General features: G+C 38.0%; 1 long non-coding RNA gene across 2 annotated transcripts in view; it reads left to right on the top strand.

Annotated features, from left to right (window-relative positions):
• The first annotated feature begins 1052 nt into the window (after positions 1–1052).
• The window catches only part of LOC119157500, a 64816-nt gene continuing 42661 nt past the window's right edge, over positions 1053–23207 (top strand). For both annotated transcript variants that reach the window (XR_005107548.1, XR_005107547.1), the window contains exons 1-2: positions 1053–1207; positions 14219–14381. This is a non-coding gene — a long non-coding RNA (uncharacterized LOC119157500). The remainder of the gene's footprint in view (positions 1208–14218; positions 14382–23207) is intronic.

Here is a 23207-nt window from a genome sequence, read left to right as displayed (position 1 = left end):
TGCCTAAGTATTTCAGGATTTCTGCAGTATTGATGAAAAATTCTTCATGTTATAAACTTGTTTTTATGGAGACAGTTTATAAGCCATGCTATATGCAGTCTTTTGTGGAAACCGACATTATTTTCTTCCTAATAATGTCTGTACTAATTATTAGGTGCTTTTAATGAATAAACTCCTGTTCTGGAGGAAAACTTGCTACCACTGGGATCAAATGTTGATAGAGCTTTTAGTTAATAGTAATATATTGCTAAAAGAAAGCAGTAAGAAAGCTAAATCTTGACCAATTTTTGTCTTCATAATAGCTGATCATTTAAAAATGTATGCTTCATAGTACATAATATGCAACAGAAGAGCCTGAGCAAAATGAGTAAGACTTTATCATCTGCAAATGCCTCCCATTAGTACCAGGGTTTGAGTAGGAACCCCACAACATACGCATCCACATACCCAGGCCTTGTGCCATGAGATGTTGTAAAGCCATATTTTTCTCCTGTTTAGGGAATCAACATCGAATTTACTGCTTGCTATCGTAGTGCTAACCTACAGTAATTACATATGTGAAATCAGAAAACCAGATGAGTGTGGTAATGTATGTCTCCTCCTCCCTGGGCTGCTGTGTGATCTTGGGACTCCCTGTTAGGCGTTGGCCTCTGTGTAAGGAGTTGGGCAGTTAAGTGTCCCTTGACTGTACGAGCAACTCTTGCAGAGCTGAGGTGGGAAAGTGCACTAGCTGTACCAGAAACATCCCTTATCTGAACACCATCACCACCTGCTAGCCTTGGAGTGTTCCTTCTGGACCGTAACATCCCTTAACAAGCCTGGGAACACTTTACTAGGACTCCGAGTGGTACAATAGCACAGTCATATTTGAAAAAAAAAAAAATAATCCACTAATTACTGACTCGGATTGCAGCCAGGATGGAAAATTACTGATGACTAAAGCCAATCATCTCTGAACCTGTAAGCAGTAGTCCTATGTGAGGCCCTCCGAGCTCTTCTGGACCGCAGAGCAGCATCTCCCTGACTGGGATGCCCCTCGGAGCCCGGGAACTCCCCAGTTTGTGATACTAGTGGGATTGTTGCTGAGAGCTGACAGTGGAGCCTGGGCTGATTTTCCTGCTTCTCTAGGCGCAACCTTTTGCCTGTTGAAAAATGCAAAAGCATTTGACATGAGTATTTCACTGAGCTCGAGTGGAACTTTTAGCAGGTATATATCTTTATACATATGTATCTCTATATTTCTGTTTCTATGTGTCTGTGTGCATGTGTGTGTGAATTAATTTAGTAACTTTCTAATAAGTATAGTATTACCATTTTGAATCCATAGTTAAACCACTTTAATAATTTAAGTAATTCTTATTTGATTCACTTTGTAAATGATAAATTGGTCAATGATTAAGTGCTGTTAAAATCCTATGATCAGCCTTAAACTGTGAATATTCCTTATATTCCTTTACATATAAACAGTTGACCAAGTCTGAGATTAAGATTGGATCTAGCTGCACCTAAGATCTATTAAAAGTTTAGAAAAGAAAATATTTTTTTTTTTATAAAAACTACTTCCTTTGACCAAACCTAATGAGAATTTAGAGCATCAGTTCTTCCACAGTAGTGTGGGTTTGGTTTTTTTGAGGTAATGAATTGTGGAATTTATGATAATTCCTTCTTTTGCTTTGGTTTAAACAGCCCTGCACCTATGGATTTCTTTATATAGGATGGCTTTTGACCAGTGCAGTAGTGTAATGAGAAGACTGCACATACTGGGTAAGAAACACTTATGCAAGTGAAAGGCAATGGCAATAAACATTCACTTTCTGGTGAAATGTGAGATATGAGTTTGCAGGCTACATGCCAGCTTATGAAGAAATGGAATAGTTATTTTTAAACAAGGTAAAAGCAAGCTGGAGTTGTCATCTTTTTGCAAGATAACTTTAATCCTGGAGTATTGTCACATGAAAATGCAAAAGAGGAAACACATCAATGAACTGGTGAACATTATCCAATTCAGATAGCTTTTTAACTCCCTAAAATGTTCACTGTTATGTGTTTATATGCATCTCACTGCTCTCTAGGAATTTTCTTTATTGAAGTGCAAGATTCTCGTATAGTTTGATTTTTATCTTTCAGGAAGGAGCAGTAAGGTTACTTGATGCTACAGCACCTCAACATGTTAATCTCAAAGTCTCACCTGTGAGGCTTAATTATCTATTTATAAACTCCCATACCTGGCTGGCAGAGAGGAACAAATTGATGCTAACCAGTGACTCAGCAGCAGTAATGGGCATGGGATTGCACTGTGACAGCAAGTCACTCTCTGGCTCCTCAGTTGGCCATGCCAGTAATACAGGACCTGTAACGAGTCTGTACAGAGAACAGAAAAACTTCACTTCTGACAGGCGTAAATCTACAGTTTGGCTAACATAATGGCCCAGTTTCTGCTAGTACGTGTAGAAGGGTGTGTGGTGTCTGTGGCTGCTAGTTTCCTTTTCCATCACCTACAGATAATCGTTTGTATAATGACACCCTAAGAGATTCTTCACATACAGAGATCCCTTTGCTAAGCACTTTATAAACCCAGAGTTGATCCTTGCACATCTGAATTTACAGTCAAGTTTTGTACTCCTCTGCACCATTGTACTGGGCACAATGTGCTTTGTGATTCTGATTCTCTCACTATATTGAGTAGCTCCTTCAAAACTAAATTTCACTTTTTTTCTTTCATTCTAATAATTTAATGTGAATGAACATCCACATCCATCACCATTAACAGTTCTTTTCTCAATTAAATTTAAACGTGTTCTACAACATTCCTCAGCTCTTGGGATAGAAGATATTATTGTTCTCACAGTATAATTTGTCACATCTGTTGTCTTAATTTTTGTGACAAGTGTTGGTGCAAGTAATTACACAATGCTTAACAATAGATACAAATATCGGAAAAAGGATACATTTGTTTTCCCATTTTCCCAAAAAGGTGGCTTTACTAATGGCCTGATACAGAACATACTGACATCTGTGGCAGTCTTTCCATTTGTCTTAAGTAGCCTTTGTTCTGGGTGCCAAAACAAGAGAACAATGCATCTTGTGAGGGAGAACTACAATGGCGTAATTAAGAAAAGACACTCATAGCCAGGTATATTACATTTCCATGAGCTAGTATAAATAGATCCTGTTAATTAAGCAAGGAAGTGAAAGAATGGGCTATCATGAGGAATAAGGCTAGATAATAAGGCTCTGTTGCTGTGTTCTAGATCTTTTTACAGTTTGCTGCATTTACACATTTGTCCTATTGTTATCTGAGTTCAGTATTTAGAGCGCTCATTGACTCTGACTAAGAACTAACTACTTTCAGCAAGGATTAATTCTGCCCGGTAGCAGGAAGTCAGGCAGGCCAGCTAAGGCTGCTTTATGCGCTTTTGCTTTGCCAGATTACCTATGGCAGAGCCAGTAACCTGTAATGGAGATATCAGTCCCCTGTGTCATGGTGATTACAGACTGGAACTCTTCAAAAGAACTTTAGGAATACATCGCATAAAATATGTATCAGAAACTTTACCATGAAGGATAAAAGCAGCAAAATAATTACATTAAGTTTTTATTAGGTTATCTTCAATACTCTGTTAAATAATAAAATCCAGGTATGCTTTGAAGGAACAAAGGAGAATGTGAAAAAGTCTATCTCTGCAGCTTTACTTTGGGGAAGTCTAATTCAGGTTTGCTTAGGTTTACTATTAGAAAAAAGCTTGAAAATGAGGCAATCTTTGTTCCAGTAGTCCTGTTTAATCCATAAATGACTGGATTGAGATAAATCTTGTAGCTCATTGATTCTCTCTACCTCTCTGTACAGAGGATATGTAGCTGGATAATAAGTGCAAACTTGAAAAGTCACACTGAACTGGGGGGCCTCTTACATGTCACTGTCAGGAAGATTTTCAGTTTCATTCCATAAACTGCCTTCTATTTTCCACAAGGTTTGGGTAGGCGATGTTCACTGGGAAGTGGCACAATCACAGTCTTTATGCAAGTTGAGGGTGTGATAAATGTTGCCCACTATCTTGTTGTAATTTATTTATATCACATAATATTTACATTTTTATATCTCATTGCTTTGTATACAGCTTTCACGTACTGGATTTGCATGAGAAAAGTTACAGAGATCTCATTTCAATAACATCCCTTGGCCACCACTAGGATTCCAAGACTGACTTTAGAGAAGAGGGTAGGGATGGTTGTATTCCTGTTATTATCCATTCCCAGCAGAAGAACTGGGTTTCTGTATTGCAGGGGTGAGAAAGATCCTCGGAGCCTCAAAGGGCAGGGTGGATGCCAAATCTGTCTTCATCCCTGCTGAGCACAGCAGGGGACTGGACCTACCAGGAGGTCACATATATAATGTGAAACCTTCTACCAGCAGTTCAGTGGTGAGTCAGGAGCAGAGACAGCGAGATTAGTACAGTAGTCAGGATTTTTTTTTCCTTCCTTTCTGTACCCTGGGTTTTCTCATCAGACACTTGTTTGGAAGCTGACCTTTTTAAGACCTTCAATATACAATCAAACTGTCTCGTTGGGAAGCAACTTTTGTGAGGAAAAAATCTTCCCACAGATGGAAATCAGGAATGCTTTGCTGGGCCAGCTTTCACTAGATCTGATATGAGAGACCTAACAGCTCTTTTAACAGAAGAATTAACAAATGTGGGCTTCCTTCTCATTTTACAAAAGGACAGGAGGGCTATTGTCACCTAATTTATTTTAGTCATTAATGTAAGGACAACCAAAAGTAAATGTCTCGGAAGTAAGCATGTATTTTTCTACCCTGATGCTTACCTATACACATGACATAAAGCAGGAGGAGAGCTATATTTCTTTATTTTTGTGTGTCTGTTATTGTAACTTAGCCAAATTAAGGTGAAATCAGTAAATCAGGGTAGAAATTCTGACTCAACTTGCTTAGCAATATCTTTTCTGAAATAGCAAAAAGGAATAATATGTCTTTCTGCATAGTCTTTCACTAATTTAATTCTATCCACTGTTCCTGATTATTTTAAGCTCATAATGGACTTGGAAAACATGATAGAGAACTCTTGTTTTTTGACAGTGGTTACATTTATAGGGTGAAATGGTTTTGCTGAGCTCCCGTTTACCTTTACCATTTGCTCTGCTACTGCTTATCCTTTGCCTGGGCTTTCCTGACGCCCTCAGAATAAGCCTTTCCACTTCAGAAGTGGATAGATTCAGAGATTGTTCTTTATTAACTACATTCAGTTTCTTTTTGCTGCATTCACTTAGATTACTAGTAGTCATTAATTCCAATATATGTTTCTGTATATCGTGGTCTAACCCCAGCTGGCAGCTAAACCCCACGTAGCCGCTCGCTCGCTCCCCCCCCAGTGGGATGGGGGAGAGAATTGGAAGGGTAAAAGTGAGAAAACTTGTGGGTTGAGATAAAGACAGTTTAACAGGTAAAGCAAAAGCCGTGCATGCAAAGAAAGCAAGACAAGGAATTCATTCACCACCTCCCATGGGCAGGCAGGTGTTTAGCTGTCCCCAGGAGAGCAGGGCTCCATCACACATAATGGTGACTTGAGAATAACTCTGAATGTGTTGTGTGTGTCCCCACCCCCCACCCCCCCTTCCTCCTCCTTCCCCCAGCTTCATATATTGAGCATAATCTCATATGGTATGGAATATGCCTTGGGTCAGCTGATGTTAACTGACCCAGCAGTGTCCCCTCCCAACTTCTTGTGCACCCCCAGCTTACCCACTGGTGGGGTAGTGTGAGGAGCCAGAAATGCCTTGGCTCTGTGCAAGCCCTGCTCAGCAATAACAAAAAAATAATAATCTCTGTATTATCAACCCTGTTTCCAGCACAAATCCAAACCATAGCACCATATGAGCTACTATGAAGAAAATTAACTCTATCCCAGCCAAGACCAGCACAGTGTAAGAAACGGGAAGCTCTTAGATGTCATTCTAGGAAATTCTTAAGAAACAAATCTTGTTTTTTACAACTTTTTTTTTTTTTTTTAATTAGATAGGCTTTGTCAAGGAAGTCAGTATCTTAGATGTAGCTTTGAAAGTGGAGAGTATGACATGCAGGGAATTAGAGAAACACACGAAGAGTCAGCCTTCTCTTACCATTTTTCAAGCAGTAGCAGAATAAGAGGGACCTTGACTGTTTTGAGAGGTGGGCCTGTGCAAACGTCATGAAGCTCAACAAGGCCAAGTGCAAGGTCCTGCACATGGTTCAGGGCAACCTCTAGTATCGATACAGGCTGGGTGGAGAATGGATTGAGAGCAGCCCTGAGGAAAAGGACTTGGTGGTGGTGGATGAGAAGCTCAACATGGCCCAGCAATGTGCACTTGTAGCCCAGAAAGTTGACCAAATCTTGGGCTGCATGAAAAGAAGCATGGCCAGCTGGCTTTGCCTACTCCATTCTTGTGAGAACCGACCTGGAGTATGCAGTGTTCAGCTCTGGAGTTCCCAGCATAAAAAGGACACAGACCTGTTAAAGCAGGTCCAGAGGAGGGTCACAAATATGACCAGAGGGCTGGAGCACCTCTCCTATGAACACAGTCTGAGAGACTTGGGCTGGTTCAGCCTGGAGAAGAGAAGGCTCCAGGAAGACCTTATAGCAGCCTTCCAGCACCTAAAGGGGCCAACAAGAAAGCTAGAGAGAGACTTTTTAGAAGGGCCTGTAGTGATAGGACAAGGGGGAATGGCTGCAAACTGAAAGGGTAAATTTGCGTGAGATATTAGGAAGAAATTCTTCACTGTGTTGGTAGTGAGGCACTGGAACAGGTTGCCCAGAGGAGCTGTGGATGCCTCATCCCTGGAAGTGCTCAAGGCCAGGTTGGATGGGCTTTGGACAGCCTGGTCTAGTAGAAGGCGTCCCTGCCCATGGCAGGTGGGTGGAACTAGGTGATGTTAAGGTCCCTTCCAACATAAACCATTTCATGATGTGGATATCCTTATTCTCAGTTCCTATTGAACTAGCCTCAAAATATTTCTACCTCAAAATTGAAGTAAACTCACCTTTATATCTCTTATTTTAAATACTGATCTATTTCTCCATAATTATTTTGGTTGCTTTGGCCTCTGTGGATACATGAAGGAATGTTAGATCTAAGTAAATTTTCTATCTGCCAGCGTTGGTAAAGAAAAAGAAATTTCATATTGTTTAGTGGGAAGAATAAAATTATGTGTTTTATAATGCTGCATTTGTTTTATTTTTCCAAGGTTATAGTCTGCAGCATTAGGTTATAAATATAGACAACAGTGAATAAGTTTTCTTGATTTTGAGATTCAATCTTAGAGGAAGGAAGCTGAAACTTTTCTTGCACAACAGAAGAAACACATATAAAACCCTGACATAGCATATGGTCCAGTGAACGAGAGGCATCAGAAAGATAAACTGTAAAAAGAAAAGGTATAATTATCCTAAAGGGAAAGAGGGAGTCTGGGTCAAATATGAGGTTTCCCTTTCCTTAGAAGACTGTGTCTTAAGACACTACTGTACGCTAATTATTTTACACCTAAGCACACGCTGAACTGTACAAGTGGGGAAGCGACCTTCATGGTGCCCTACAAAGACATTTCATGCTTGTTAAGCATACTGTGTATAGCAAAGTTATAGTCATGATGCTTAAGCAAGGGAGAAAGCATAATTAATGGAAACAAGCGCATTTATGATATGAGCAACAAATACTGATCAGCTCTCTTCTAAAAGGATTAACCTTTATTTTTACTTAGAAATGGAAGTGGCAGTTCTGCAGTGATTTGTCATGCAGAATTTTTGACATAACTTTAGCAAAAAAAGATAATTTATTAGTAGTTTATATTATATTCTCTACAACATAGGCAATGCTATGAACACATGTATTTTAAAGCTGGTTATCTTGATATCCATTAAAAAGTAATGTTTAAAAACAATTGCACATTATTTTTAAACAAAAAATATTGTGTAAACATTTAGATTAGGAATGATTTTCCTCAGATTTAGAACTATGATCTTTTAGGGAGAGGAAAGAAAAAGTAGACAAAAGGATAAAAGTTTTGTTACAAACTATTTTTAGTGGAGTAATTTTGGAATAATTATGGAAAGTAATTTAATCTCAAACTCAAATCTCATCAATTAGAAAGACTGAGACTCCCATTATTCATGAAGATTTTTCTAGCAGCAGATCCATTTTTTGACACCCTAAACAGATATGGGACTGTATAAGCATGGTGTATTGCATCCTAAACTTTGCTAGAAATTATCAAAGAAAATACTAATCTTGTCTCAGTCCAAAATCAAAGTCACTCAGTGCACTCAGGAGTCAGTAATGCTACTAATAGCGACAGTAATGTTGTGAACACTTGGGAAGTAAAAACTGAGGGAAAATTAAACCAATTTGATGCTCTTATATCTTGTAATACCTCTGAATCTTATCTGGCTAATATTATCATAATCTTCTGGTAAGGTGGAATATTGATGATGTTCTCATTTTCCCTCTTTTTCCTGCAGTCTACAGTTTGAAAAGCTACAGATCTTATCTGCTTTATATCAGTTTGGATGTTTTGATATTCTGAATTTGATGATAAATTGCATTTATTAGGTGGCATGTCAAGTTTGAGGTTTACTAACTAAAAGCAAACAAACCAAAAATTAGTTTCCAGAGTTTAGCCTTATTTTGTTTGATCCTGTGGACTGTGGCATATCTTCTTCCTGACTTCCCTATAGAGTTATTTGATTATTTGGATATTTAAAGCAAAGAAAACTTTCCCCTTTTCCTACACACTAGATCTGATACTTGTTTCACTGAAACACATTGTTTCACACATGGTAATACCAATTGTTACGGTGAACGCATGAACTAGATGAAATGCAGACAGAGGGAAGTAAACACCAGTGGCTTTTCCTACATATGGTCAGATAGCGTTTCTACTAAGAAATATGGTAAACTAAGCATGTGAGTTGTATGAATGGCATTTGTTTATTTTTCAGGAGCTCGTGCTGATCTGGTTTCTCAGCCAGCATCTCATTTAGGAAGACTGGGGAATAGTAGGCAGAACTACTTCCTAGAATTTGTCCTCACAGTCTTGGAATAGGCTTATAGAGCAATTTAAAAAACAGATTGCAATGCATAAAGTCAGATTATAACTTGCTAAATTAGCTAGTACTTGTAGCAGTGCAGCCATGGCAACAAAGAATTTAAGGGACACTAGAAACCTGAACTTAGGCCGGTTTTGTGGCCTGCAATGCTGCCATAGCAACACTGCCGTCTGCCGCAAAGACAGCTAATTTAAAGTCAGCAACAGTATGTCTACATAAATTGTCATTATGCCTTTGAATTTCATAATAAACATCCTCTTAAAGATAGTGGATGTCCAATAGCCATGAGAAGCAAGTCTGGTGCCAGATCGTTCTGGTTTACTACAGCATTCATTAGATATATAACTGTGGTGCTTATCAGGATACAGAAAGGGAATTTAGCCGGTGTAGGTGTGTACAGAGATAATTTCGGCCAGACCAAATGCATATTCCATTTTTGTTGATGATTACTAGTTTTTACTTGGTGGAAAACACTGCTTGGATTGGCTGTTCCCCTTGAAGGGATTGTACTGAATCTACCGACTCACTTGGCAGCATTATCCTGTGATGAGGTAAATACACCACAAATACTCAAGCTACAGTTTTGCACTTGTAAACTCAGGCATTCATATATACTTTGCAGAATATCTGGGTTAAAAGACAGTTTAAGAAAAGTAAGAAAATTTGGTTCTGTAAATAAAAATGCCAAGGAGTAGCACTGGAATGTGTGTCCTGGAACCCACAAAACAACACAATTTTATTTGAAACACACCTGCAGTCTCTAGCGACTAGTGTGCTGCTCAAAATCTTAAAAGCACTGCAAAGGCAAATGGTGCAACTGTGGCAGATAATAGCTGTAAATTAAAATATTTAATTATGCTATTTTTGAGTTTGCAAGTTATAGAAATTGAAACCTGTGCTTTTGTTAGCCTCAGATGGGATGTCAGATACATTCATTGTAGTTGGAGATGTAGCGGCACCCACCTTGTTCTTCTTCTGAAGCCTATACTGTTGCATTGTGGTCTAGCTGGAAGGGATTCTCATGGCCTCTCAGCAGTTACAGCTCGTTCAAATTCAGAGTGTGTTATGATTTCCTTTTCCAGAGCCACTCCTACATCACAGTAACATTCTTTATCTTACATTCTCTGCTAATGTATTCCTGGGGTCATTCCAAAGTATTTAACACTCTGAATACAACACAGCCTGTGTACTTTATGCTAAACATATATTTCACCACATCAGCTGAATTCCAAGTGCTTGAAGGTTGGCCTTCATCATAAGGATTCTGGAACAGAGGAAGTTTTTATGATTACCATGTTTTGAGTTTGAGATTTGGAGAGGGAACGTTTTTTCTTCTGTATTTCCATATATTTCTTCTTCTGACGTGGGGATATCTACTGAATTTGAAACCCGAGTGGCTTATCAGCCTACGGCAAAGTTGGCCATGAAGAGAAAGAACTTCCATGCAAGGATCCAGAATCATGCCTAGCATCAAGCAGCTGAGGTCTTGTCCTCTGTTATGTAATTTTGTAATGTAATACATTACAAATTGATTACATGCCATTGAATCTAGCTGACCTAGCTGATAACTGGCCTTCAGTGCTCCAAACCAAACTTGGTCATAAATGCCACAGAAACATGCATTTTCTGTAAGTGAGGTCCTTCCAGGACAGGGGACAAAAGGAAATTAGTAAAGACATGACTCCTGAGATAGCCTATCAAGAGGTTTTTGGAGAAGCAGAATATAATCTATATGTGCAATTATTCTTCTCTTTGAAGAGCTTTCTTCCTCTTTGGTTTTGCAGGTAGTCACAGAAAGTATCTTCAGCATGAAACAAAATTTAGATCAATATTATCTGCAAGTGGAAATAAAATACAGAAATTGTAATTTTTCAATAATAAAATTACTTTCAAAGATTAAAATAATGAGCTAGCAAAAATGTGTCATACACGACAGTTGTTTGTTATTGAAGTATGAATGACCAGATAGGAAATTAAGTAACATTTTAAAAAATGTTGTGCTCTGAGAACTGAATTAAAATGCTGTTGATTTTAAATGAAAGAAAAAAATAATATAAGGCTGTGTGTTAAAAACTGTTATGAAGTTTAGCGTAAATTGTGGTCCTCGAGGCCTGAGGGGCAAATTGACAATTAAAACATAAAAAGGACTAATTAGGAATTTATTATGGCAAACTTATTTTATATGACAGAGGTTTGAATTATCATCTGCTACTTCATGCCAAGAACAGATGTTTGAACATGATCAAAACCAGGTGAGAGCTGGTTAAAAAAAAGTAGCTAGGAATATTAAAGGATTTTCTGGCAGCTTTCGTTTCTGCTGCATGTAAACAATTTGTCTATGTGACGGTTATACTGTGTATCTTATTATTGCTTATAGCTCCAGCAGCATCCTTGTATTGCTTTTAACCCTGCTCTACTATACTGTAAAGTCTTTTCATTTGTACAGAAGAGAAGATGTGGAATCCTTTAATTTGTGTTCCTTTAGAAATGTTTTTAAGAGCATTCAGTCTACACATCATGTGTTTGATTTTAAGTGATGGCACTATGCCAAGAATACGCTGTTGTGTAGAATCTAAGGGAGAAAAATTAAACCTATATATTGTAGGCTATCTCTGTTATTTTGTAGAATTCTAGTTTTAAAAAGTTTCTAATTTTATTCATTATTTAGATATGCCACTTATGTGGCATATACATATATCTTATGTATATGTATACATATATCTTTACATATCTTATGTAAAAATTCTGTATTTCCTCAGTATATGAGGAGTGTAGGTGTTACAATATATATCTTTACACATTTTATATTTTTTTACATTTATTTCCACGATAATACTGCTTTGTCATTGTCATGTCAATTTGCAACATGAAAAAACTTCAAAATGGTTCCCAGGAACTTAACACCATTCCTTACTGCACAGATCTAGACTCAGGAGCTCTGCTGTATGACAGAGAAACTGAAAAGTGGATTAATTTAAATTTTAAGTGACTCACCTCAAATATAGAAAATCTAAAAAAAAATAATAAGGTATAACATTTCTTTTCATCTCAAGTGCATGATCTTCAGTTCAGGACAAACAGTTTACTTTCAGCATGCTTTCCTTAAAATAAGTCAGTCAACCTACTTTTCAGCATAATTAGAGAGTGGAATCATGGATCCATGAATTTCTTCTACCTGAAGATAGTACAAGTTAGCTAAACTATTTAACCTAAACAGTAGGATTTAATAGAATCATTTAAAATAGAAATTGTGACCATACCAATGACCTTTGGTACTTACCAGGTATGTGTTGAAATACACATAAAAGTCACTAGTGGAGATGTTTAAGCTGTCCACTGAATTTGTCTTAGGCAGTGCCCAAGGAACTTTTTAAAATGGCTACTTTGAAACAAGTAATTTCTATGTTGAATTTCATTTATTGTTTTCTCTTGTTAATCAAATCTATTATTTGGTGAAATTCTCAAATGGCTTGTTCTTTAGAATGGTTCAGTGCTCCACCAGAAACAAAAAAGGACACAAGAATATGAGTTTTCAAAATTAATGAGATCACTGGATTCTGCCAGGACAGGGAATGAAAGGAAATGAGTTGAGAAATGATTGTTGGGATAATTTTTTTCTGAAGACTTTACTGCTATTACTAAACATTGTTACCTGAATCTATGAAGCGGCACCAGAAGTAATAATAATGAAACCAGAATATCATGCAAAGTTACAGATCATGGATTTTTTCCAGATGGTGATGTTTTGTTTCCAGTTTGTAGTGAGATGAAATATGTAATTAGCACTTGAGGTTCAAATTTTAGAACTTCCAATTTAATACAAGATCAAATATGCGTTTGTATAACTGCTTGTAATCCATCTGTGCTTGGTGCTTTCCCAGTGTTTAATCACCTAAACCATAAGACAGATGTACAAAATCCATGTTACTTTGTCATGTCTTCACTGCAAATAAGTGCAAAATAATTATTACAAATAAAAATAAGGTTACATTTTTGCTAATAAGCTTGCTACTCTGTCTTGTGAATAACATCAGAGATTAATAATAGGGTCAATATATATCTGTGGTAATTATCACACCATTTTTTCCCTTTTCCTGTATTCTTCTCATGTTACTTTTTGGTGTGTTTCTGCTCAAGTTGATTCAATTTCTCAGTAGACAAAATGCATGAAACAGCACCGATTTGCTTTGGATCTACTTAAAAATAAACTGGAAACCTCAATTTTCAAGTCAGATTTTTTGAATCAGAAACACATGAGAAGAACAATAAATTAATTTTAAAATGTCTTTATTTACAGACATATGATAAAATATACATTAAAAGGGAAAATTTAATGTGCCAGTAATACACTTGGCTTCATGTTGTTTTCTTTTTTACCAAGCACATACAAGCAGAGGAGGTTTTATCTGTGGCCACAATGGTACTAAAGAGATGCATTGAAAATGCACATTGAAAAAATGAAAAACCGGTGGGGCAACACAGGGAAGCTGCGTGGGGCTGTCTTTGCCTTCTCTCATAAATGAGAGCAGGTTCTTCATGCCTGTCTTTGAACGCATGCTTTGAATAATATGCTCCTTTTGTACACTGTTGCCTGGAAGAATTACTTTGACTGTAGAATTATGAGAAGATTTGAGATAGTAAGTTGGTTATAGGGATAGGAATAGTGTAAGCCTCTTCCTGCAGGCACTTTAACTTACAGTGCATCGCACTTGCAAACTGTTTTGCCGTGCTAGAACGTGCCTTTTTTCACTCACTGAGAAATGTAGTCTGGCTGGAAAATGGCAGCAGCCTCTAGAAAGGGCTTTGCCCTGCCAGTGAGTGGTACAGGCTATGTTCCAACCCAGGTCCTTTATGGATTTCAGCAGGCAATATTTGACAGTCTTTAAGTGGTAGGACGTGCAATTCAGATGTTTGCTGCTTTGTATTGTCTATAAGCTATAAACCTGCTTGTCTGGGAACGCTGTTCCTAAGACACAGGAAAAGCTGTTTTACTTCTAAATATTGAACGTTAAGAGCTGGAGCTGATCGAGGCTTTTTCTCAGTGGGGTTCTCCTGAAAAGTGTGCTGAATTTGGAGGATTATTATGGGACATATTGTTTGAACTGAAACCTTGTTTCTTACAGATCCGACAAGCAGGCTTGTCAGCTCTGGTTCCTGGCAGCCCGTTCTCCCTTGGAGGCTGTTCCTGTATTGCCTGTGGTAACTGCTCAGCTGCTGGTTCACGTTCACAGAGCCAAGATGCTCAAGCCACGTGCCCCGGTCTACACATAACAGTGGAAACTGAATGTAAGCAAGTCTTACTAAGCCTGAGCTTTCTGACTGGAGAGTTTGTTGCCTTGCACCTGATTATATCCAATGTACAGTCACTGTGAACTGTCCAGGAAGCAGAGGAGCAAGCCAGACCCCTGAGTCAACATAAAAGCCAGAGCTGCTAATTGCCTATTTTCAATAAATCTGCAATCCCCTAAACTGTGTGAACAGCTGGATAAAAAAAAAAAAAAAAAAAAAAAAAAGCTACCTGGAAGCATGATTTCATGATTTGCAAGGAACAAGTTGTAAAATTTCTCCCCAAAGTTGACTTGGTTTTTCTTTCTGAATTTTTGGGTAGTCACCTCATCTTCGTGGACCGAACTAAAGTATTTCCTTTTTCCTTTATCCCTTTCTATGGGGTAGTGTATTTTTCCAACTAGCAATTCTTGTGTCTCGTTCAGATACTCTGAAATGAAAAAAAAGAATATCTGCTTAGTGCAAAGCATATGAACGACCCCTGCTGAATTGAATCTGGGCATCTGCTCAGCCTTTGCTAACGTGAGCAGCAGCCTCTAAAGCTCTCCACATGCTCTTTACTCAAGTCTTAAATTACACTATGATGAAACCCAAGGAACACAAAGAGCACAGGAAAAAACTTAAGTTGAGATTTATGCCTCATTGGTGCTTAACAAAGAAAAACTCCAGGGACTGTGCTGTGCTGAGATCTTCAGGTTAGGATTTTCCTTATTCGTTCATTAATTTCACATCAAATGTTCATAGCACTGCATTGTGGATCTACAGCATAAATTATGAGCTTTGAAGCCTAATTATGCCAAAGAAGAAAATATCAAACAAACTTCAGCTTCTGTTTATGTAATTTGAATGATTTAATCTTTTTTTTTTTTTTTTTTTGCTTTTAAGACCACAACAAAACTATAGTAAATATAGTCCTATGCCACTCAGCTCTGCCAGCAAGCTAATTAATTTCTATGTGGTCTGATTGCTGAGGTCAAGCATCCTTTAAAAAATTATTTCTACTTCTCCCTTCCACTAGGAAGAGTGACTGCACAACCTTGCAAATTGAAGAAGGGTTGTTTCTGAAAGAGTGTGTAGAGGTCAGATGTAAATATTTCTGCAAAAGGGCACAAGAGCAGAAAAAAGAAGGGGCAAGTGTAGTAGCTTATGACATGTCCAAACCTCAGCGCAGCACCTGAGGGACCATCAGCTCTCAGACTCTCATGGAGAGGAAAGCAAAATGGCAGTTTATTGAAAGACACAGGCACTTATATACTAGTAGCAGAGCCAGCTCCTTCATGGGCGGTTCTCTACTTAGTTCCTACGTTTCTGTCACAACACGTGATCTTCCACATCGCCACATCCCTATGTTACTACAGGGCAAGAAATTAGGAATCACTTCAATGGCAAATGATTGAGGTGGAAAAATCTTCATGAGTTAACTTCATGATCATGCTTGGGTCTGTGTGATTAAAAGTACTCAGCTACCAAAGAGCAATATAAAAGGTGTAAGGATCAGGTTAAAGAAGAGTGCATAGTTTAAGAAGAAGCATGGATGAGTTGCTGTATGTGATTTGTCCTTATGAGAATCTCACAAATATTGTTCAGAGTTTGGAAGAATCGATGCTATTATTGACAGAGGTAAAAAAAAAAAAAAAAAAAAAAAAAAAGATACTTCCCTCGTTACTATAACAGCTCTTCTACACAATTAGCAAGACCTATTCTATGTGAATATGCAGTGTTCAACTCTAGGGCCCCCAACATAAGGACACAGACCTGTTGGAGTCAGTCCAGAGGAGGGTCACAAAGATGATAAGAGGCTGGAGCACCTCTGCTGTGAAGACAGGCTGGGAGGGTTGGGGTTCAGCCTGGAGAAGGCTCCAGGGAGACCTTACAGCAGCCTGCCAGTACATAAAGGGGCCGACGAGAGCTGGGGAGGGACTTTCTACAAGGACATGCAGTGATAGGACAAGGGGTAATGGCTTCAAACTGAAAGAGGGTAGATTTAGGAATAAATTCTATACTGTGAGGGTGGTGAGATACTAGTACAGATTGCCCAGAGCAGCTGTGGATGCCCCATCCCTGGCAGTGTTCAAGGCCAGGCTGGATGCGACTGGGAGCAGCCTGGTCTAGTGGAAGGTGTCCCTGCCCATGGCAGGGGGGTGGGAACTTGGTGATGTTTAAGGTCCCTTCCAACCCAAACCATTTTATGATTCTATGCAATGGTTCTAAGATGAGATGGCTTAATTCCCTGGCACTTCAGCTTTTGGCCTGCTTGAAGTGGATTTGAAATGATAAGTGTGGGCTAATTAACTTTTTTCTATTTTTCCCAGGAGTGCAGCTATGCTTTTTAAACAAATGTTATAGAGGAAAATGCACTAAATCAGTCTGAAATATTTTCTGTCATCAGTTTGAGCTTTGTAGAACTAGTTTGACATTTCTGCTGTTTCAGACTCCTAGCTAATATTCATAATCAATTTGATTAAATACCTAACAACATGTATCACCAGTAATATGATTCTAATTTGAATTCTAAATTTAATTTTTTAACAAGGTCTGTTCTAACCAGGAAAAAAAAGTGAATCAGGTTCACATAAGCAGTCTCTGTGGTTACAGGTAAACTACTCATTTGCAATCCAACATCTGCACAATAGTTTTCATCACTGAAAGTGAAACTTGCATTCTTATGAATGTCAACAAATCCACTTTTTGCATGTACTAGATTTGGGAGAGACCGAAGCCCCCAAACTCCTTCACAGAGTTGTATTTGAGCACCAGTGGTAGGATTTCAAACTTACTGAAACTGGGTGCCAAGTTTGCAGTCAATGAAAAGTGCAAGACTGTGAAATAAGATAAACTGGCTGAAACACTTCAGTATACTGGAGATGGAATGATTTACATAGCCTGGAATTTTCTGTTTGGTTGATAGTGTTCTCAGTATAACATAGCTTACCCAGCTAAGGTGGCTTTGTTTTGGGTTTCTGGTTTGTTTTTTGGTTGTTTTGGGGTTTTTCTTTTTCTTTTTTTCTTTTTTTTTTCTTTCTGCAGAGGAATATTTCAATATATGAAACTTCTAGCAGAAAACAATTCTACGTGAAAAATCAGAAATATTAGTAACAGCCATGACATTAACTAAGGTGATTTTGTCTGAATATCCATTATTATTGGTTTAGACAACAGGAAGAAGTGCAGAATTGTGAAGTTAACAATGTGTGAATAATTCATGTGATTTAAATTAACAATAAATAAATAAATAGAGGCCATATGTTGAACCAACCTGCCTTTAACATTTTGGAACATTTGTTTTCACCTCCACAGTTATGATCAAGAAGGCGTAACAGGGTATTTCAGCAATTGGGTTTGGGTTTGGTTTTTTTAGGGAAAAAAAGAGCACCCTCTGTTCCAAAGGATTTGTGTGATGTTCATCCTTTCTTAAATTTTACATATTTTGCACAATCTGTGGGTTAATTAATTACCAACTCCCATAGTAGATCATGCACCTTTATAATGAAGAGATAATTGGAAATTTCTGCTTGGGTATGGAATGACTGAAAAGGAGAGCAGACTTGGTTGGTCCATTGGAACTGTTTCTAGAAGATTCTACAGGTAGGATGGGGAGTGGATGAGGTGCACAGACTCCAATCTGGTGTAAAAAGAGTAGCCCGATAGTGATGGTTTTGCTTTTTCCTGGACACACTGGCAGAGGACATAAGTTCCTAAAGCAGACATCCGTATGAAAGATTTTGGTGATGATTCCGCTGAGGAAATAGAGGCAGAGTTACTGTACCACATCAGGGATGTTTGTGTTGGTCTGCTTGGTCTCAAGATCGTACTTGAGATCTAAGTAAATGCTGTAAATAATGAACAGCTGTGGGGTTTTTTCTCCTTTGATTTAATAATGTACTTGGACCAAAATATATTTTTATTTTATCAGAGATTTCATATGAGAGCTTCATGGTTGATGAAAAGCTAAAAATGGGAGCAAAGATGCTATACTAAGGTTTATTAGTTTTTTCTCCATATTTTTCTAAGAAAAATGTTTCTGACAACCTAGGAAAGTATATTGCAAAGAAATGTGTTTAAGAGATTGTGGCCAGCCACAAAGGTTAATATCCAAGTTAAATAGTTGCAGAAAAGAGAAAATTAGAGCAGTTTAATGGATTGGAAATTGGTTGAAGGGAAGAAAAAAAAAAAAAAAAGGAAAATAAAAGAGAGAGAGTAATCTTAAATGTAGCCTTGGACACAACTTGGTATTATGTGTTCAGTGCCAGCCCTGTTTCAGTAAAGAATGCATATGGTTGGATAGTTCAGTTTAGAGTGGGTAAAGGTGTACAGAAAACGCTGGAAAACATTTATGTGTTTTGGGTGTATATCTTTATTCAGAGGATGTTACAAAACACCAGATAAATATATTCAGAAGGGGGTTTTCAGAGAAACCACCTCGTGATTATGACTAGACTACTGTCATGATTCACGTAGTTCTTGGGGGAGGTTTATAGACACATGCAGTTTCATAACGCTTAAGCTTGGAATTGATAAGGAAAAATCCTATTAACGTGCAGAGTCAGAGTAATCCTATTAATTATATAAGCACTAATTTAATTAATTTAGAAGTCCTCAAATCATTCCACTAACATTTTCACCAACCTTCACAGCATTGCCATTAGAGACCACTGATGCTCCATTTTAGCTTCCCAAGAGGGACACAATTAGTACAGTTATGACAGTGTTCTAAATGTTATACCCTGTGAAACCTAAAATGCTTCTTTTAGTTTACTATCCATTACCATTAGTTTACTATCTATCCTGACCATTTCCATCTTGTTAGTCTACATGCTACAGTGACAGTAGGTCAGTAGATACCATGAAAACCCACATGTTCTTCTGATACACCGACTTCTCTCCAATCTTAACTTGCCTCAGACTTAACAAGAATTAGGCAGAGCAACAACTAGTAGAACTGCATGGCACCACTTCTGATGGAGATTGCCAATCAAAGGCACAGTACTGGAGAAGGAGGGGAAAAATAGGATTGAACCTCTGAGCAGAGTTTTGCTGTCAGACCTTCCAGCCACTTAGTTGGGTAGCTGGGAGAAACAAACCTCACACATAGCTTTTTGATATCAAGACTTTTGGAGCTTTAAAGTTCAACACACTGTTACAATGCATGTGGATATAATGCTTCTGGGGTGTGTTAGTGATTCTTTACAGTGTGATGCAGGTATGCAGCTGCCTCTGAGCTAGCACGAGGACCTCTGGGGCAGTGTTGCGTTGTTCAGTCCAGAACTGTTAGGGAGCCCGGTAAGTCCGTGCCCCACAGCTGCTCACCTGACAGAAGGGTGGTGCCTCCATGGGAGCTAGAAGGTTACATTGCTCATGTAAGTCAGCCAGTGCGTATGCATCTGTCAGCACCTGTCAGTAATTTAATTTTGAAATTGTTGCTTTCACAGACTACTGTATAGTGGAAGCCCTTTTTGCTTTCCAGCACACCAGATAGCTGTGGATGGCCCTTGTGTTTGATGTGATGAATGGTACTATCATCCATGACCAGTTCAGGTGAATATTTTTCTGCTTTATAAAGGTCTGTGTAAATTTTAGATAGTTTGGCTGAAATCAAGCATTGCAATTACATTCAGAGGAAGATGATAATTGCTGTGGTGTATGGTAGAATACAGCACATTTGCTTTAATAATTCCTAGCATCTCTCAAACTGAGGGACATATTTAAAAAACGCTGCACAGTCCAAGAGTACTGTTGCTTGTTTGGCCATCTCTGTTGCTGCTTATATGTGCTAGAACAGCTGAAACTATTATTTATGTGCCTTACTCAGATGCTGCTTCCTGAGGGTGACTCCTCTATAACTGACCTGTAACTGTGTCTGAGAATTATGTCATTTTTTGACAAGTTGAACATGTTCAGTGCGTGTAACCATTCCTGCCTGTGTAAGTGGCTTCACTTTCCTGTTTCCACATGCTGTGATACTTCCCATTGCAGTCTCTTTGAGGCTGTTATTTCTGCTTTTACTAGCCATTGGTACTCCCAAGTCAAACAAGAAGTGTTTCAACTGTTGTACCTTTAATTTCAGTTGCTTTGAAGCAGCTATCTTTTATAGTGTTAATGATTTAGAGAAGTTTGTAGTTACCCAGTGTCAACATAACAGGTTCCTTTCCCTTGTCCCTTTCTCCTTGGAGGGGTGCATAATGTAAAAGCAACTCACAGGGTAACGATTTTAGTTCTTGGTCTGATATATCAGTATACAAGTGAAGTTGAGCAGATGTTTACATTAACATTTAATTGAATTTATAATGAGCTACCACGTTACATACATTAGTAATAAGCATTAACCAAAATAAAACAAAACATTATGCATGTGCCCTCAGTAGCAGCATGACATTAGAAAAAAATCCCTCTGCAGCTGAAATTGTTACTGTTGGTGGGACGAGAGGTATAAACTAGCTGTAGCTGTTCATGCTTTTTTTTCTTACTGTTCCAAATGGGAAGGGGATTTGGGCGGTCAGAGTTGACTTCAAGGCCTGCTTGGGCCCGTTACAGGAAATCTGAAGCCTTGGCAAGATGAAGGATAATCACGATGAGTCTCTGTTTTGGCACACTCAGTTCAGAACAAGCCTTTCTACAGACAGGGCTGCATCTGAAGGCTGTTGCATTCAACTGGAAATTTTCTACTGGTGTCACTAAGTTATGAATGGGGCCTCATTAGAGAAATATTTTTTGCCATTTAGGAGACACACAGACTACTATGGATGAGGAAAAGATCGCAGAGGTTCCCATGCTGCTAATAGCAATGGGGAGAACTGATTGTAGTGTCCTTTTTTAGTGCACTGGGGATGGTTTCCAGGCCATGGTTTTTCTCTTGCCTGTGTATCCAATATGTCCCATCTAAAATTTCTGCCTGTATGAAGCAATTCCTCATCTATTGGCTCATTTTTTATTTTTTTTTGTAGTACTATACTGATAATTTGACAGCGGGTCTCTAAAAGATGGTGTTAAGCTTTTCTTGTTTCCTCTGTCTGTGTTGGAATGCTGTCTGTATACTCACTGACTATATTTTTTTGGCTTAAATCAGCTTTAGGCTTAGCATTTAGTAGGTCAAGGTACAGGCCAATTGATATATCTGACATCCCAAGGTTTGTTCAAGATTAATTCAGATCCCACATCCCACATTTTCCACTTCTGCCTTGTAAATTATCCAACTCTTTCTTTAAAATAGGGCTGTTTTCAAGTAAGATTCTGAATGAGTGTAACAAAATCCTAATGTCAGCCCATGAAATAAGATTAGAAATAAAAATGTCAGAACCCTGCAACCTCCTGTCTATACCTGTTAATGTTCTGGTTGCCCAGAGTGCTCTCAGAATGGCATCCATCTTGTTATTTAAAGTAACAAAATTTATCACATCAATAACGGTAGTGCTGTTATTTTAGCTAATATATTAATTTACCCTTACTCTCATGTTCATTTCTGTCAGTTTTCAATATAGACTTTCCTCTTTGTCACTTCTGAAGGCTGAAAATGAATGTTACTGAAGGCAAGAAGCAGCTGGTAATAAGAAAATTATTAGAATTATTGGTCTGTCCACAACAGCCATAAGGCCCATTTAACAGAATTATAGCTGTTTATGAGGAAACTCAGTAATGCTTCACCCTTTTGTCAGCTGAGTATTATCTATCTACAGGAAGGCATAAATACCTATCATGTTGGTAGCAAACCTGAAGAAGAGATTATGCTCAGAAATAAGTGGTGCTGGTGGTGCTGGTGGGGGTTTTAATGGAGGTAATTCTAGGAACTGTGAATCGCCCTTTTATCTCAGTGAATTGTTAAATCTCATATTTCAGCATCACATGCTGAGCACCAAAGCAGTAACTCAAGCATGCTGCAAACTGGTGAGAATTCTTCCCCCACCATATTTATTTATGTGTTCTAGTTGCCTGGGTTTCTTTCTGTATTTTGTTTGAGTTACCTTTGTGTCAGAACAGCTAAATTCACAAGCTGGCTAAAGAAATCTTTACACAAGTTATGAATTAACAAGATGCATTAATTACAAGAAATGTAATTAATTCACTACCAGCAAATTTAAAATGCATAATCCTTAACATTAGAGAGGCTCAGCAGTATCTCACGGATACTATGATTATTGATGTGTGCATGACTGTTCGGTTTCACATCCTTTTGACTTTGAGAAACTGAAGTACTGAGTGAGTATTTTACAGTCTGTCATATATTTTTGTCATTGTGAAGAATCCCTTAAAGCAGAACCTCAAAAAACAAACACTTTGTTCTGTGTCTGATGTTTGATGATGTTGATTTTAAAAATATCTGTTCCTGTTTATTAATTACCATGTTATTCTCTGTGCAGTTCCCCAATACAAAGAATGTGATGACCATAGGAGGCCCCTCTTATGAACATTTTTTTTAAAAAAAAAAGTTCCTGCAAAATGCTCATAAAGAATTAGCCAATGATTAAGGAGAATGTCAGATGATTAATGACAGTTGAGACTACATAATATTGGGAAATTGATATGCCTACGTAACGACGACATAAATTTGTTTGCCATCCGGTCTGCTCTTTGGAAATGGGTCATCTTGTATTGTGGTCTTATTGTGACAGAGGTTATAGCTTTATAGTTTTTAATAGTTTTACTTAGTAGGAATAAGATATACTTTACTGAAACCAAGGATCTAGTACTTGTTCCAAAAATGTATGCATTACTCTGATATGAAGTCATTCTATGATGTTTAACTGAAAAAGTCAGAAATATTCTTTAACGTTGGCATTGGGCTCTTATACAAGAAGTTATTAAGCTAAATGGAACTACTTGTGCTCAAACCTG

This window comes from Falco rusticolus, chromosome 14, assembly GCF_015220075.1.
Source record: "Falco rusticolus isolate bFalRus1 chromosome 14, bFalRus1.pri, whole genome shotgun sequence".
Taxonomy (NCBI): Eukaryota; Metazoa; Chordata; class Aves; order Falconiformes; family Falconidae; genus Falco; species Falco rusticolus.
The sequence above is the reverse complement of the archived record's forward strand: the minus strand, read 5'-3'. Positions and strand labels throughout refer to the sequence as shown.